A 15,206-nucleotide genomic window follows, 5' to 3' on the forward strand; every position below is an offset into this window, starting at 1 on the left:
AGATCACTTATTTGTTCTTCTGCATTATTAATTCCGCTATTCATTGACTTTAGCTCAGCTTTCATCTCGGTGAATGAATTTTCTAATTTTTCTTCGTTCCCCTTTATAGTTTCTAGTTCCTTTTTACAGTAATCTGCCTTTCTGTCAATAGTCCTTAATTCCTTCAGTATTTTCATTATCTCCTTTTTGAACTCTGTCTATTTGACTGAAGAGGTCTGTTTCATTGTTCTTTTAGGGGAATTCTCTTGATTTTTTAATTGGGAGAGGTTCCTCTGCTTCTTCATTTTACTTATATTTCTCTTGCTGTATGAGTTTAAGAGAAACAATTATCTGCTGTGGTCTTGGAGGGCTATTTTTATGTGGGAGCATCCCTGTGTAGCTTGTGTGGGTTTAATATTTTTTGGTGCAAGGACTATTTTTAGTGTGGATGACTGCCACCTCTTTCCTCAATGTATGCTGGCCATTATCTCCTTGACAGGAGGCTTGACTGGAGTTGTGGTGACCAGAGCCTGCACTGAATATTGAGTGACTAGTGAGCAGGGCCTCCTTTTTGCTCTGTGGTTGTCATTGCCCTGTTAGAGGCTGGGTCTGTTCCCTAGTTGTTGGGGTAGAAGCCCCCAGATCCATTTCTTTTTTTTTAACATTTTTATTGGAGTATAATTGCTTTACAATGTTGTGTTAGTTGCTGCTGTATAACAAAGTGAATCAGCTATATGTATACATATAACCCCATATCTCCTCCCTCTTGCGTCTCCCTCCCACCCTCCCTATTCCACCCCTTTAAGTGGTCACAAAGCACTGAGCTGATCTCCCTGTGCTATGCGGCTGCTTCCCACTAGCTATCTATTTTACATTTGGTAGTGTATATATGTCCATGCCTCTCTCTCACTTCGTCCCAGCTTACCCTTCCCCCTCCCTGTGTCCTCAAGTCCATTCTCTACGTCTACATCTTTATTCCTGTCCTGCCCCTAGGTTCTTCAGACCGTTTTTTGTTTTTTTTTTTAAGATTCCATGTATATGTGTTAGCATATGGTATTTGTTTTTCTCTTTCTGACTGACTTCACTCTGTATGAGAGTCTCTAGGTCCATCCACCTCACTACAAATAACTCAGTTTCGTTTCTTTTTATGGCTGATATTCCATTGTATATATGTGCCACATCTTCTTTATCCATTCATCTGTCGATGGACACTTAGGTTGTTTCCATATCCTGGCTGTTGTAAATAGAGCTGCCAAAAATACGGAATGCTACACGAATTTGCATGTCATCCTTGCGCAGGGGCCATACTAATCTTCTCTGTATCGTTCCAATTTTAGTATATGTGCTGCTGAAGCGAGCTCACCAGATCCATTTCTAAACTGTGTTTTTGAGCTGCAGTGTGAGGTATGTGGGATTGGAGCACTCCCACTGGGAGAGGAGCCACTGAGTATTCCTCTGCCAGAGCTGTTCATTGGTGAGTGTGCTCTGTTGTGTCACCTGTCACTTGTTATGTGGGCTCACAAAGTACACTGTTGTTGGCACTGCCTTTGGCCCTGTCTCAACCTTGGGTATGCCGGCAATCAGCCCTGTCCCTCAGGTGTTGTTTTCATAAGGACACCAGCACAGGTCCACTGAAGTTAGGTACCAGAACTGCAGCAGTCATGAATCTGGTCCCACTGTGGGAGCTATGGAGGCAGCTCAGACCCTGGCCTGGCCCAGCCTCTGTGTGTACATACCCACAGAGCCCACAGCTGCTAATGTTAGACCCATCCCAGTCGGGGGAGCACTTGTTGTCCACTCAGATGTCCTGCAGGCACTCAGTTTACAAAGCCGGTGGCGGAAGTATAAATCTGTGGCTCACGCAGCCGTGGGGAGAAATTTCAGACCTGCATTCTGCCTCGTAGCCCCTGGGGCTCAGCTGTGGTTTGGGTCCTGCCTCTGTGAGTGGGCAACCCGCTGATGGCTGCTCCTGGAACCTGCTGAGGTGGCAGCTGGGGCATGAGAGCCCATGGAGGTGGGAGCCACAAGGCAGTGGCTGGGGTACACTCTCCCAGAGCCTGGGGAGGCAGGGGCCAGCACATGGAGAAAGAAGCCATGATGGCCACCCTGCCCCTCCCTTTGCAGGCCACTGAACAATGGCACTTTGCTTCTCTGGTGGGTCCGGGCTTCTGCGAACACACCATGGTTGCGGCCACACCACACGCTAGTGTCTTCAGACTCTCTGCACAGCCAACAGCGGTCCTCTCCCTGGGTCTGTCCTCTAAGCCCTGAGTTCCACCACCCAGTCCCTGCCTGTACCTGTAGATGTTCATCTCAGGCTGGGGCACACAGGGTGGTGGCATGGATCAAATGTGCAAGTCTCTCTCTGTTCTGCCTACCACAGACCAGTTGCTGTGCTCTCCTCTGAGCCTCTGAAGCTCCCTTTCTGTCCCGGCTGATCTCCCTGCCAGTGTGGGGGCTTCCCAGGGTGCAGGAACCTTTCCTGTTTTTCAGCTTGCTCCCAAGGGCACAGGTCCCATCAGCTTCCTCTTTTTTTTTTCCCTTTCACCCTATCCAGTTACATGGAGATCTTTCTTGTCCTTTCAGGTGTTTGGGGTCTTCTGCTAGTGTTCAGTAGGTGTTCTGTGGGAATCGTTCCATTTTTAGATGTATTTTTGAGGTGCTTGTGGAAGGAGGTGTGTTCCATATCCTCTTACTCCGCAATCTTGAATAACCACCCTAGCAGGATATTCTGATTTACCTAATTTCCCTCAAGATTTAGGTCAGCTGAATCTATTCTGGCTGAGTCATATTTTAAAAATGGCATTTTAGGGCTTCCCTGGTGGCGCAGTGGTTGAGAGTATGCCTGCTGATGCAGGGGACACGGGTTCGTGCCCTGGTCTGGGAAGATCCCACGTGCCGCGGAGTGGCTGGGCCTGTGAGCCATGGCCGCTGAGCCTGTGCGTCCGGAGCCTGTGCTCCGCAATGGGAGAGGCCACAATAGTGTGAGGCCCGCACACTGCAAAAAAAAAAAAAAAAAAAAATGGCGTTTTACTGTCTTACTACTCTGAAATAATATTTGTATTTTCATGGAACCCTCCAAAGCCTTCACCCAAATATTTTGGCAGTAAAGACACAGTGGCCACTTGGAATTAGTGTGGCTCTACCAGGAAGAATGAGAAACAAATATCAAAGCAAAACCAAACAAAAAACCTGAATGGGGTGAAACAATAAGTCTGGTCTTTTCTCGATAACCCAGAAATAGCAAATACTTAACATGCAGACCACCACTGCCTTTCCTGGGCCCTTGGCAGACATCAGTAATCAATCATACTGCTCTTTCTGCTAAGCCCAGACGTGGTGGCCTCAGAATCTCTTCAAAAGAGCCCCCTAGGAACTGAATTTTGACATGTGAATTAAGCTTTTGTAGCATTCCTGGCATAACAAAAAGTCTCCATTCTTTACCATTCTCTCTTGTTCTTCTCCCACATTCAGAACCTTAGGGGTATCTTGAAAGTTCTAAAAATATCTGGATTTAAATTTCCTAATAGGGTCTGTATGTTGGAATCACAGGGTGCTGCTCTAGTTGTTTCTGTCTCATTTAAAAGAATGAGGCAATTGACTAATGGAAAAGACAGGATGATGGGACAATAAAGAAGCTTTGTCATGTTTCACTTCTTTTTCTTCTGAGATCCATCCTTAAAATGCTGTTACTGGATGCCTGGAAAATTCTCATTGATGCTAAGAAAGAAGCCATCTACCCCTCACACAGCTTACTATCCACATTAACATGACTCTACTATTATACTTTCTTCATCAATTTAACTTTACTCTTTCAGAAAAAGCTTGCCCAAGAAAATAAATATTGCAATTAACTTTACTGGGCATTCTGAAGATCCAACTCTCAAGTAGGGAAAAGCATTCAACAAGTTTACCTCCTAACACCCTTTGAACATCCCTCTTCAAAATTCTCACTATACTGTGTCCTCGATTTCTCAACTACTTTATCATGATTCTTACCCAATCCTAACCAAGCTTCCCACATTGAAAGACATGCTTTTCAGTAGACTTCAAATATCATAACCTTCCCCAGTTTTCCCTTCTTCATTTGTGAGGATAGGAAGACTCTTTGAAGGTAGTGTTCTCACTTCCTACAGTAAGAAGAAATTCTGCTTTGTCGTATCAGGTTGTTTGGGTGATATTTTGGGGAAGCCACTATATGACAATGTCAACAGCTCCTGAGCTGTTCAGGTGAATACAACCAACACTTATTGGGCAATTTCTATGTGTAAAGCACCTGGAATTTTAGTGGAAGGGGCTTAAAAGGATTCTCTAAATCTTCCAACTAGTGGAGGCATACCAGGCATATGAGTACCAAAATGAAGTAATATTATCAGGTGGTTTTTAGAGAAAGAATTAATTCCCACTAGGATATCTCAGAAGACTTCTTGGAGGTGATCTGTTTGAATTGTCACACCAGAACAAGGCTAATATGTCCAAGTGGGAATGGAAGTGGGGGGAGAGCATTCTAGACTGAGGCAGTAGGCGCCAAGGGCAAAGAGGTGGAAAAGGTCAGAGTGTGTCCCCGAAACTCAAGAAGACACGTGGGATGGTAGGAATAGAGGGAAATGAGGCTGGAAAGGTGGATACACATCAAGCAATACGTACTTGGAATGCCAGAAAGGAGTTCCAGGTTTGATTCTGTACGCAGTGAGTGCACAGGAGGTTTTTGAGTTCACTCTACGTTCTCAATCTCCCCACCTCTCCCTCCATCTCTATCTCTCGGGTTAACTGCCTCTATCCCTTGTTCTCTCCCCTTTCCTCCCCTTCTCTCCACTACCTACAACCCCTCCTTTCTGTGATCCCTTTCTTTTCCCTTAATCGAATCTCCTCTTCTCTCTCTCATCTCTGTGGCTCACATCCCCTTGTTTTCTTTGTGATCTCCAGCATTTATATTTTCTCTCTCATCTCCACAGCTTGCACTTGTTCCAGCTTTTCCTCCTTTGAACTGACTTCAAATCCATTTCTTAATCTCTTTATGATGCCCTCATTCTCTTACTAATTTTAAATGAAGTGTTTGCTGCAGTCTCTGCCTTGCAAATATAACCAGTGAGTTTTGAATTCAAACCATCATTTGAATTATGATAGTTGATCTGGTCTGCACCTAAGCCTAGGCCACCCCCTTTCTTCCACTTGCTTCTTTCCTTTCTCTCTCGCTCTTGCTCTCGCTCTCGCTCTCGCTCTCGCTCTCGCTCTTTTATTTTTTTTTGTATATTTCTAAGAGGACAGCTGAGGAGAGGCAACCCAACTCTTACCTAATTAGATTCTTCAGTTTACATTTTCTTCTTTTAAAGAATAACATTGTAACATTTCCAAGGGCTGAATTTTTTAATACTGAAGTATCCACCTGGCAGGATGCCAGAGTTTAGCTGGGAAGCTCAGAGTTCCTGTGAAGACTAAAGAATGGTTCTTTTTACCAGAATAGAGAGTGATGCCCCAGGCTGTGCATCCTAATGTCTAGGTAAATGAGCAGCCTATCATATTTCTTATCAAGATTAAAACTTTAAGCAGATGTGGCATGTGTCAAAACAGAAGAGAAAATACCAGTTAACGTCTAAGACATAGAGAAAAGTGTCTTTGGTAAACTATAATTTCTTTTTACATTAGGGAAGAGGTATATTGCTTTTCTCCATTTTAATGTGTCTTTAATGGATTTATTTCTAAATGTAAAAATAATAAATGCACATTTGAAAAAGTTTGGGAAATTATATAACAGTGAATTAGAAGGAAAAAACACTAAGAGCTTGAGGAATCTTTCTAGGCCTTTTTCTTTTTTCTATAAATGTGTTCACATGGTTCAAAATATGCTCGTGCTTTAATTTTGCATCATTTGTTTTTCAGTTAATTTTACACATAAAGTTGTAAGATTTGCCGCTTACTGTTTCATGTCATTCATGTTCTTAAAAAACATGGTTTTTAATTATCGTATAGAATACTGTAGTGTAGTTGTACTGTGATAATTTATTATTTCCCTGATGCTGGACCTTGACGTGGTTTCTAGCTTTTCTCACTGATAGGCTGCCACGAATACGTTTAGGATTAAATCTGGTGCATTTTCTCTGGGAGTTACCGTCTATTTCCTACTTCCATGATAGGCATGTATAGTAGGCATGGAGTCTATAATAGAGTTTTACAAGGAATAGCTTGAAGGTGTTATTTATATTAATCTAATTCCAACTCAGAGGCCATGTTCCTCTAATGCTGACAAAAACAGGGGAACTTGAAAATCAAGACATTGTTGACACAGGGAAACTTTGTTTCAGACGTTTCTCTAAAGGTCAGAGGCTTATGTAAAAATACCCATCCAGATTTACCAGACCTTATATTTTGTTATGTTTGCTTTAGGTATTTTGTTTTTTCAAGAAGCCAAACCATACACATATAGTTCGAGCTCATTTTTCACCCCACCCCTGCCCCTGACCAGAAGTAAATACAATCCTAGAGTTGGTGAGAATCCTTCCTATCCAGCTATCCATATTTTTATATTTTTTGAAAACATATGCAGGTATTAAAAAATGGTAAATAGTGTTCTTTACTGTACTTAAATTTTTTATTTCACTATTGTCATCTTGTATATATCATCCTTATTTTTGGCTCAGTGTTATGTTTGGGGATGTTTAACCAAGGATCTGTCATTTTAACTGCTGTGTACTAGATTCATTGTATAAAAATACTACAATTTATGTACCCATTGACATATACTGATGGATATATTCTTCTCCTCTTCTGTTTTCCTATGACAGACCCGTGCTTCGTAACTGTCTTCATGCGTCTCATCTTGATGTGTGCAGTTTTCTCTTGGGTGAGTACTTAGCAGTGGATTTGCTGTGTTTAAGGGCAGGTGCATCTACAGCATTGTGATCTTTACTGCCAGCTTGCTTCCCAAGGTGAGTGTATCACATTACTTCCTACTGCCTGTGTGTGAGAACTCCTCCTTGTTCACCCCTGTTACTGTCAGATTTGCGATGCTATGTATGTGTAGATTGAATTTGTATTTCCTGTATTCCTGGTGTGGTAGAGCATCTCGTCCTATATGTACTGGTCCTTATGGTTTCTTCTTCAGTGCCTTTCCTTTGCTGGCCCCCTTTTTTCTTTCTGTTGGGTTGTCTTTTACATTTTATGAGTTGTTCACGTTTTCTTCATGCCAGTTTTTTGTTGAGTAAATGCCTTTTAATATCTCTTTGCAGTCTGTGGCTTGTATTTTTACTTTATGAAATGATTTGTTGTATAGAAGTTTTAATCTTTCAACAAATCAAATTTGCAAGTCTTTTATTGTATCTAAGTATCTAAGAAATCCTTTCTATCCTGTTGAAAGAAAACCACATTTTGATAGTTTCTGCTAAATGTTTTAAGGTTTGCTGCTCCCATTTAGATTTTCATCTATTTAAAATATATTTCAGGAAATGTTCTGAGGTATAAATGCCATTTGATTCTATTTTTCCATACAGGAAACAGTTTCCCCAGCATCATTTATTGAATACACCATCTTTTCCCAGCAGTTTGCAATGCCACTTCTGTCATACTCCGATTTTTCATTCATTTATGGGTTTGCTTCTGGGCTCTCTATTCTGTTCCTCTGGTCTATTTGCCTGTCTCTGGTTCAAAAAAGCACTATTTTAATCACTTATAGCTTCATAGTAACTCTTTCTCTCTGCTAGGGAGAGTTCTTCTGACTTGTTTTTCTTCAAAATTGTTTTAGATATTCTTCGCCCATTATCTTCTATAAACTTTACTATCACCTTATCAAGTTCCATAAGAAACTAGGATTTTTATCAATAATTGCATTGAGAATTAATAGATTACTTTGAAAAAATAGACTTTAATGATAGTGAATCTAGCCATGGACTAACAAGGAATATCTTTCCATTTATTCAAAATTTTTATATTCTATAATAAAATTTGGTCATTTTCTTCGATAGGATTAATATTATTTTTTGGTGAGATTTATATTTAAGTAATTCACAGATCTTGTTACTAGGTTAAATGGGATAATTCATCCTATTAAATTTTCTAATTGTCTTTTGCTAATGTATAGAACATTATTCTTTTTTGTTTGTTTGTTTTTTTGCGGTACGCGGGCCTCTCACTGTTGTGGCCTCTCCCGTTGCGGAGCACAGGCTCCGGACGCGCAGGCTCAGCGGCCATGGCTCACGGGCACAGCTGCTCAGCGGCATGTGGGATCTTCCCGGACCGGGGCACCGAACCTGTGTTCCCTGTGTCGGCAGGCGTATTCTCAACCACTGCGCCACCAGGGAAGCCCTATTGTTTTTTTTTTTCATATCGTATATCCAGGAAACTTGCTGAACTCTCTTATTAACTTTATCACAAAGTTACATTTGAATTAGTTTTTTGAATCTATCAGATAATAAAATGCTTTCTCTCTCTCTTTCCTCTTTTTTCCAGAAAGTATGGTGAGTTACACTGATTTCTTTTTAAATGTGAAAACATTTTTGCATAGCTGGAATTAACTCCATCTGATCCTGATATTTGCCTCTTCATGTATTACGAGAATCAATTTGCATTTTTAAATTGTGGTATACTTCATATAATGGAAAATTCACCATTTAAACCATTAAAAAAAAATTTAGTGGCATTTAATACATTTACAGTGTTGTGCAACCATCACCGTTGTCTAGCTCTAGAACATTTTCATCACCCAAAAGGAAACCCTGTACCTGTTAAGCAGTCACATCCCATTCCCCCTTCTCTTTAGCTCCTGGCAACCCAGCCGTCTACTTTCTGGCTATATGGATTTGTCTGTTTGGACATTTTATATAAATGGAATCATATGTGGTTCTTTGTGACTGGCTTCTTCAATTAACATACCATTTTCAAGGTTGGTCCATGTTGTATCATGTATGCATATGTAATATTCCATTGTATGCATATACATTTTGTTTCTCTATCAGTTAATGGACGCCTAGGTTGTTTACATCTTCTGGCTATCATGAATAATGATGCTATCAATTTTTTGTGTACAAGTTTTATTGAACACCTCTTTAATTCTTTTTGGAATGTGCCTAGGATTTGTATGGTCAGTATATGTTGAAAGTATTGAGGAACCACCAAACGGTTTTCCCCAGTGGCTGCACCATTTTACATTCCCTTGAGCTGTGCCTGACGGTACCAATATCTTCACAACTTCACTTACACCTGTTATTTTCTATTTCTTTGAGCATAGTCATTCTAGTGGGTATGAAGTGATATTGCATTGTGGTTTTGATTTGCATATCCTTAATGGCTGTGATGTTTAGCATCTTTTTATGTGCTTATTGGCAACTTTATTATTTTCTTAGAGAAACGTCTATTCAAGTGTTTACCCATTTTAAAATAAGGTTGTGGTTTGTTGATTTTGAGTTGTAGGTATTGTTTAAATATTCTGGGTACTAAGCCCTTATTAGATTTATGATTTATAAACATTTTTTCCTGTTTTTTGGGTTGTCTTACCACTTTCTTGATAGTGTCCTTTGCATAAATGTTTTTAATTTTGATGAAGTTTATGCTTTTGGTGGCATAGAATTAGAAATATTTTGCTAAGAATTTTTGCATCTATCATCCTGAAAGGGATTTGTCTATAACTATTTGTCTTGTAAATTCCTTGTTGTAGTTTGGAAATATAATAAGTTGTGCTGGCCTCAAAGAAAAAAAATGAAGTTACCTTCCTATCATTAATATTTTCTAGAAAGTTTTGCAAAATATTGGAGTTATTTCTTCCTTGGATGTTTAGAATTCACTGGTGAAAACTTCTGGGCCTTGAGAGTTCTTGGTAGGGAGCTTTCACATAATGGATTCAATTTCTTTAAGAGATATTTAGTTATTCAAAATTTCTATTTCTTTTTGTCTGCTTTGGTAAATTGCATTTTTGAGGAATTTCCCATTTCATCCAGATAGTCAAATTTATTGGTATAAAGTCATTCATAATATCCTCTGGTGAAGTTTTTCATGTCTGAAGACTCTGTAGTAATAACCCGTTTTTCTTTAAATATTGTTAATTTGTGTTTTCTCTCTTTGTTCTTTAATTAATTTTGTAAGGGGTTATCAATTTATTAATCTTTTCAGAGAAAAAACTTTTCTGATTTTTTTCTGTGTATGTTTGTATCTACTGATTTCTGTTTTTATCTTTGTGTCTGTCTTAAGTTTGATTTGCTTTTCTTATCTAACTTCTTGAGGTAGATGCTTACATATTTAGATTTCTGGATTTCTTCTTTTCTATTATACACCATTAAGATTATACATTTCTGTATAAATACTATTTTACCTATAGCCAACCACTCTCAAACTTTTTAAATCATAATTTTATTGAGAGATAAGTCACAAAGCACAAGATTCACACTTTTGAAGCGTACAGTTTAGTAGCTTTTAGTACATTCACAGTTGTGCAACAATCACCACCATCTAATTCCAGGATATTTTAATTACCTCAAAAGGAAACTCCATATACATTAGCAGTCTCTCTTCTTTCTTCTTTCCCCTAACCCCTATCAACTACTGACTAACTTAACTTCTGTTTCTATAGATTTGCCTATTTGGGACTTTTCATATAAATGGAATCACGATATTTGGCTTTTTGTGTCTTGCTTCTTTCTGTTAGCATAATGCTATCATCATTCATCCACGTTGTAGTATGTATCAGTAATTCATTCTGTTTTGTTGCCAAATAATATTCCCTTGTACAAATATATATCACATATTTTGAGAAACTGCCACAGTGTTTTCCAAGGTGCCATCCCACCAGCAACATATGAGGGTTCCAATTTCTCCACATCATTACCAGTACTTGCTATTGTCTATCTGTTATAGCCATTCTATTAGGTGTGAAATGGTATCTCATTGTGGGTTTTGGTTTACATTTCTCTAATGACTAATGATATTGAACATATTTTCAAGTGCTTACTGTTCATTTTTATATCTTGTTCAGAGAGATGTTTATTTGAATCCTTTAGCCATTTTGTAATTGAATCATCTATTCTTTGCTCCTTTTTTTTCTACTTTCTTGTCTTTTCTTTTTATCCTCCTATGGTAACTTTTATTCTTCTATGAGTCCATCATTTGGTAGCTTTTCCAGAAAGGTCTTCTAGAGCAGGGGTCCCCAACCCCCAGCCCGTGGACCACTACTGGTCCACGGCCTGTTAGGAACCGGGCCGCACAGCAGGAGATGAGAGGCAGGCAAAGGAGCGAAGCGTCATCTGCCGCTCCCCATTGCTCCCCATCGCTCCCCATCGCTCCCCATGGCTCCCCATGGCTCGCATTACCACCCAAATCATCCCCCTGCCCCCGTCCATCTGAAAATTGTCTTCCGTGAAACTGGTCCCTGATGCCAAAAAAGTTGGAGACCACTATTCTAGAGGGTTTCCCATCATCCTATATGTATATAAACAAACACACACATACATACACATACACATATATAGTGTGTGTGTACATTTTTTCCTGCTCTATGTCTAATGATAGTTTAACTGTGTAAACCATTTTATCTTGATAATTATGTTCCACCAGCACTTTAAATGATACAGGCTGATTGTGCTTATATTAGTATTATCTCCTTGTGGGTTATAACACTTTTTTCCCTTCTCAGATAGCTTTTAAGATTTTCTCTTTATACATAATTTCTGCAGTTTTATTTAAATGTCTATAAATTTATTTTTATTTATCTTTCTCAGTACTCTGAGTGTATGTTAAAATTGATAACTCTTGATTATCTTTTATTCTAGAAAATCCTTAGTGTATCTTCTTTAATATTCCTTCTCCAACAAATCTTCTATTCTTCTGACACTCCAATTAAGTGTATATTTGTACTTCTGCATCTAATCTCCATCCCTCTTAATACTTTAAGAATTACTCCTTTTTCGTGCTGCACTCTAGCTGAATCCTTTAATGTCCAATTTGCTGCCTCTCTTTTTGACTGTGTCCATTCCAGAGTTTATCTTTTCCATTAACTTTTTATTTCAGTCGGTGACTAATTTTTATTTCCAAAAGTTCTATCTGATACTTTCATAGAAGTCTTTTCATTTTAGCTTCATATCTGTTTTTCCATTTTAAGGATGTTTTTGTTTTGAAGATAATTACTTATATGAAAATCTTTTCCAGACTATTGTATAATATTAATTCATCTAGATTGAAAATTTTAAGTTGTTGGCTTATTGCTTACCTATTTACTCATAGTTTCATTCGTATGTTTTGATTCCCCACCCTCCGCCCCCCACCTCAGCTTCAGATTTCTGTTTTGGTGGTTTTCTTTGACTGAAATGATTTTTTTATCTGAGTTGTCTAGGACCTGAGTCTAGAACTAAGTTTTACATAACTTGCTAAGTCTTCTCCCCGAGAGCAACATCAGGGAAATTTTTGATACTTCCAGGTGCTTGTAATGAGGCTGTATCTAATTCTCTTTATGCTGTAGGCAGGAAGCTTCTCATTACCTCTTATGCTGCAAGCTTTCCCGCTCTTCTTTCATCCTTCCTTCCTTAGTTTTAAGCAGTGAGGGTATTGCCCACAGACAGCCTCTGTCTGCTTCTGGTCCTGGGCATCAGCAACTCCAAAGCTTTAGCCTCCCATGCTTTGAATTTCCATCAGTTTCTGCTTTACGCTATGTTTATCTTGTTTTAGATCTCACTTGAAATGTGTTTAGATCAGAGTGTGGGCATTAAAATGTAAGCTCAGTACATCACCTTGACTGGATGTTGAAGCATAGGAATCTTGGCTGGAGTGGGGGATTCTGGTCCCTGGAGTCCAGCCCCCAATCCCTGGTATGGTGTAACGTGTTTTTGGAAATTTTGGCCTCTCCTTGGCATGGTGTAGTGTGAGGGGTCTGCTACGAGTGATCTCTGACTTCTGTTCTCTTCTTATTAACCTCACAGAATCTCTGTACTCTCCCTTCTTGTTGGCCTCAAAGGCACTCCCGGTACCCTTTGTTTTTTTTCATTAGAGTCCTTGATGGTCAATTAAAGAAGCCATCCTTAGTACCTAAAAAGAGTGTTCTGTCCTGGAGGGAAAGATAATATTCATACTCTTCCATCAAGTAAAAGACAGTCATTACATTCTGTATGTCTGATTCACAGAAGAAAATGAAGAAGAGCAAAGTAGTTGAATGTTCAGTCTTTCTAAGTAATGAAATTAATGACCTGCTGCACTTTTCTAAGAACTTTGTTTCCTCTGCTGGAGTGCCCTTCTCCTAGTTCTTTGTGTGCCTGATTTCTCATGAAATCTCAGCTCAGATATCACCTTCCTCAGGGAGGAGTTTAATTCTGTTACTACTATTACTGTTACTATTTCCAGTGTCTGGAAATTATCTGTATTACATATTTTGGCATTGCCCCTTCCTACTAGATTATAAACTCCATGATGATGGAGGCCATGCCTGTCTTGTTTATTATAATCCCCAAACACCTTGAAGCATGGCCAGCACTTAGCACATATTCATTAATTACTTGGCCAGTGAATGGATGGGCTAGTCCTGTCCCATTCAGAACTGGCCACTCTGATGAGAAATAGCATACAGAGCACTATGTGAGATCACTAGACGGGTGGGCTAGTGGAGATCATTCAATGGACACCTTCATTTTACAGAGGAAGGAGGCAAGACTCAAGGCTTGTCACACTCACATAACTAACAAATGGCCAGACAGGAAACAAGGTTGATGTGCCACATTGTGAAGGAGCAGTGGTACTTGGGCCTGGAACCCCTTGCACATGGTTGGTGTTCAGTAAATATAGATGCACTGAAGAGAGTCTAGATCTTCCTCTGCTGGGCATGTAAACTGGGATAGTCACTGAGTCTTTCTGGGACTCAGTTTCCCCATTTGCAAGATGAAATATGTGTCCTGCTTATTTTATAAGATTACTGTGACAGTTAAGTTGGATAATTTAAAAGGATTATTTGGCAATTCATGGGAAGACCATGTTTGGCAGAGGCAGGAAAAAACAAGCTTAAAAGAAAGGTCACTGCCTTTATGCCAACTGTACTCATTGTATAGACAAAGGAAGATTGATGTCCAAAGAGAAACAAGAGCTAAAGAAAGAGTCAAAGGCAAGGAGAAAGCATGAGGAAAGGCTGGTGGTATAAACTTAACATTGTGGTGAAGAACTTGGGCATGGACCCCTTTCTGTTTCTCTGTGGAAATGTTTTTGTAACTCAGAATCTTGACAGAGCTGTCAGAAGAATGAAATCAGTAGTGCAAATTTTGAAACTTATGTCAGAGATCTGTCTGGGATACTGTGAAATCATCAAAATGGAAAACAAAGACTAAGGAGTTGTAGGTGCTTTGGTTTAATTTATCCATTATTTATTGGTAACAGTTCCTGTTTCCTGGAGTCATGTGGATGTCATGGGGCAGGCTGGGTGCCTGAGCCACATGGGGCTCTGGAAGGAAATAAGACGGGTAAGTGGATGCTGTGTAGCCATCATCATGGTGTTAAGAGTGTGGACTCAGGACTGGATGGGGTCAAAATGGAGAAATAGCCACTGGAAAACCTGATTTGACCACTAGGAGGTCAGTGGTGACCTTTTTAGAGATCAACATCATATTAGACCTAGGGAATAAAATTAGATTGAAGACTATAAGTGTGCAAACTGAAGAAGTGAATATAGACTGTTTTCAAGAATTTGGGTGGTGAATTTTCTTGAGGTGGGCAGGGTTGAGAGAACACATTTGGGTCTGTACGTGACACAGGAGAGATTTGACTGTGTTGGCAGGCAAAATATAGCAAGGTCTAGGAAAAAAAGGAAGAGGCTCAAGAGAAGGAATATTTTTCCTTCAAGGAAAAGAGTAAACTATACACACAGTATTAAGGAAATCTAAAGAAAAGAACTGACTGGGGATGGATAAGATGATTGAGATCAGAATTCACTGGCATTCTTTATGAGGGAACCTGGTCTTCGACACCGGTCTAGCTCAGACACAGGTCTAGTTGACAGCCAAACCAATGCCCTTCCTCTGTATCTGTACCCATCACTCTAAGTTTATCTCTTTTCTTATTAAGAAATATAATTTCTTATATTTGGAGAATTGGAGAATACCTATAGGAATTGGAGAATACCTATTTGGCTAGAGAGGGAAAGATTAAGGAATATAAACTAGTTGGGTCAGATTATAGTGTATGAGAGATAATTCACTTTTAAAGAGTAGAGAAGAACCCCTGTGGTAACTGTCTGTAGTACTGGGGAAGGGATTAATTATCGGGCTCTGAGCACC

At 39.5% G+C, this 15,206-nt stretch overlaps 1 non-coding gene across 1 annotated transcript; it reads right to left on the minus strand.

Annotated features, from left to right (window-relative positions):
• Window positions 1-1,233: 1,233 nt before the first annotated feature.
• Window positions 1,234-1,340, minus strand: LOC132423826 (U6 spliceosomal RNA). The gene has a single exon (XR_009519128.1). It is a non-coding gene; the product is annotated as a U6 spliceosomal RNA (small nuclear RNA).
• Between the last annotated feature and the right edge of the window lie 13,866 nt (window positions 1,341-15,206).

Source organism: Delphinus delphis, chromosome 3, assembly GCF_949987515.2.
Source record: "Delphinus delphis chromosome 3, mDelDel1.2, whole genome shotgun sequence".
NCBI classification, from domain to species: domain Eukaryota; kingdom Metazoa; phylum Chordata; class Mammalia; order Artiodactyla; family Delphinidae; genus Delphinus; species Delphinus delphis.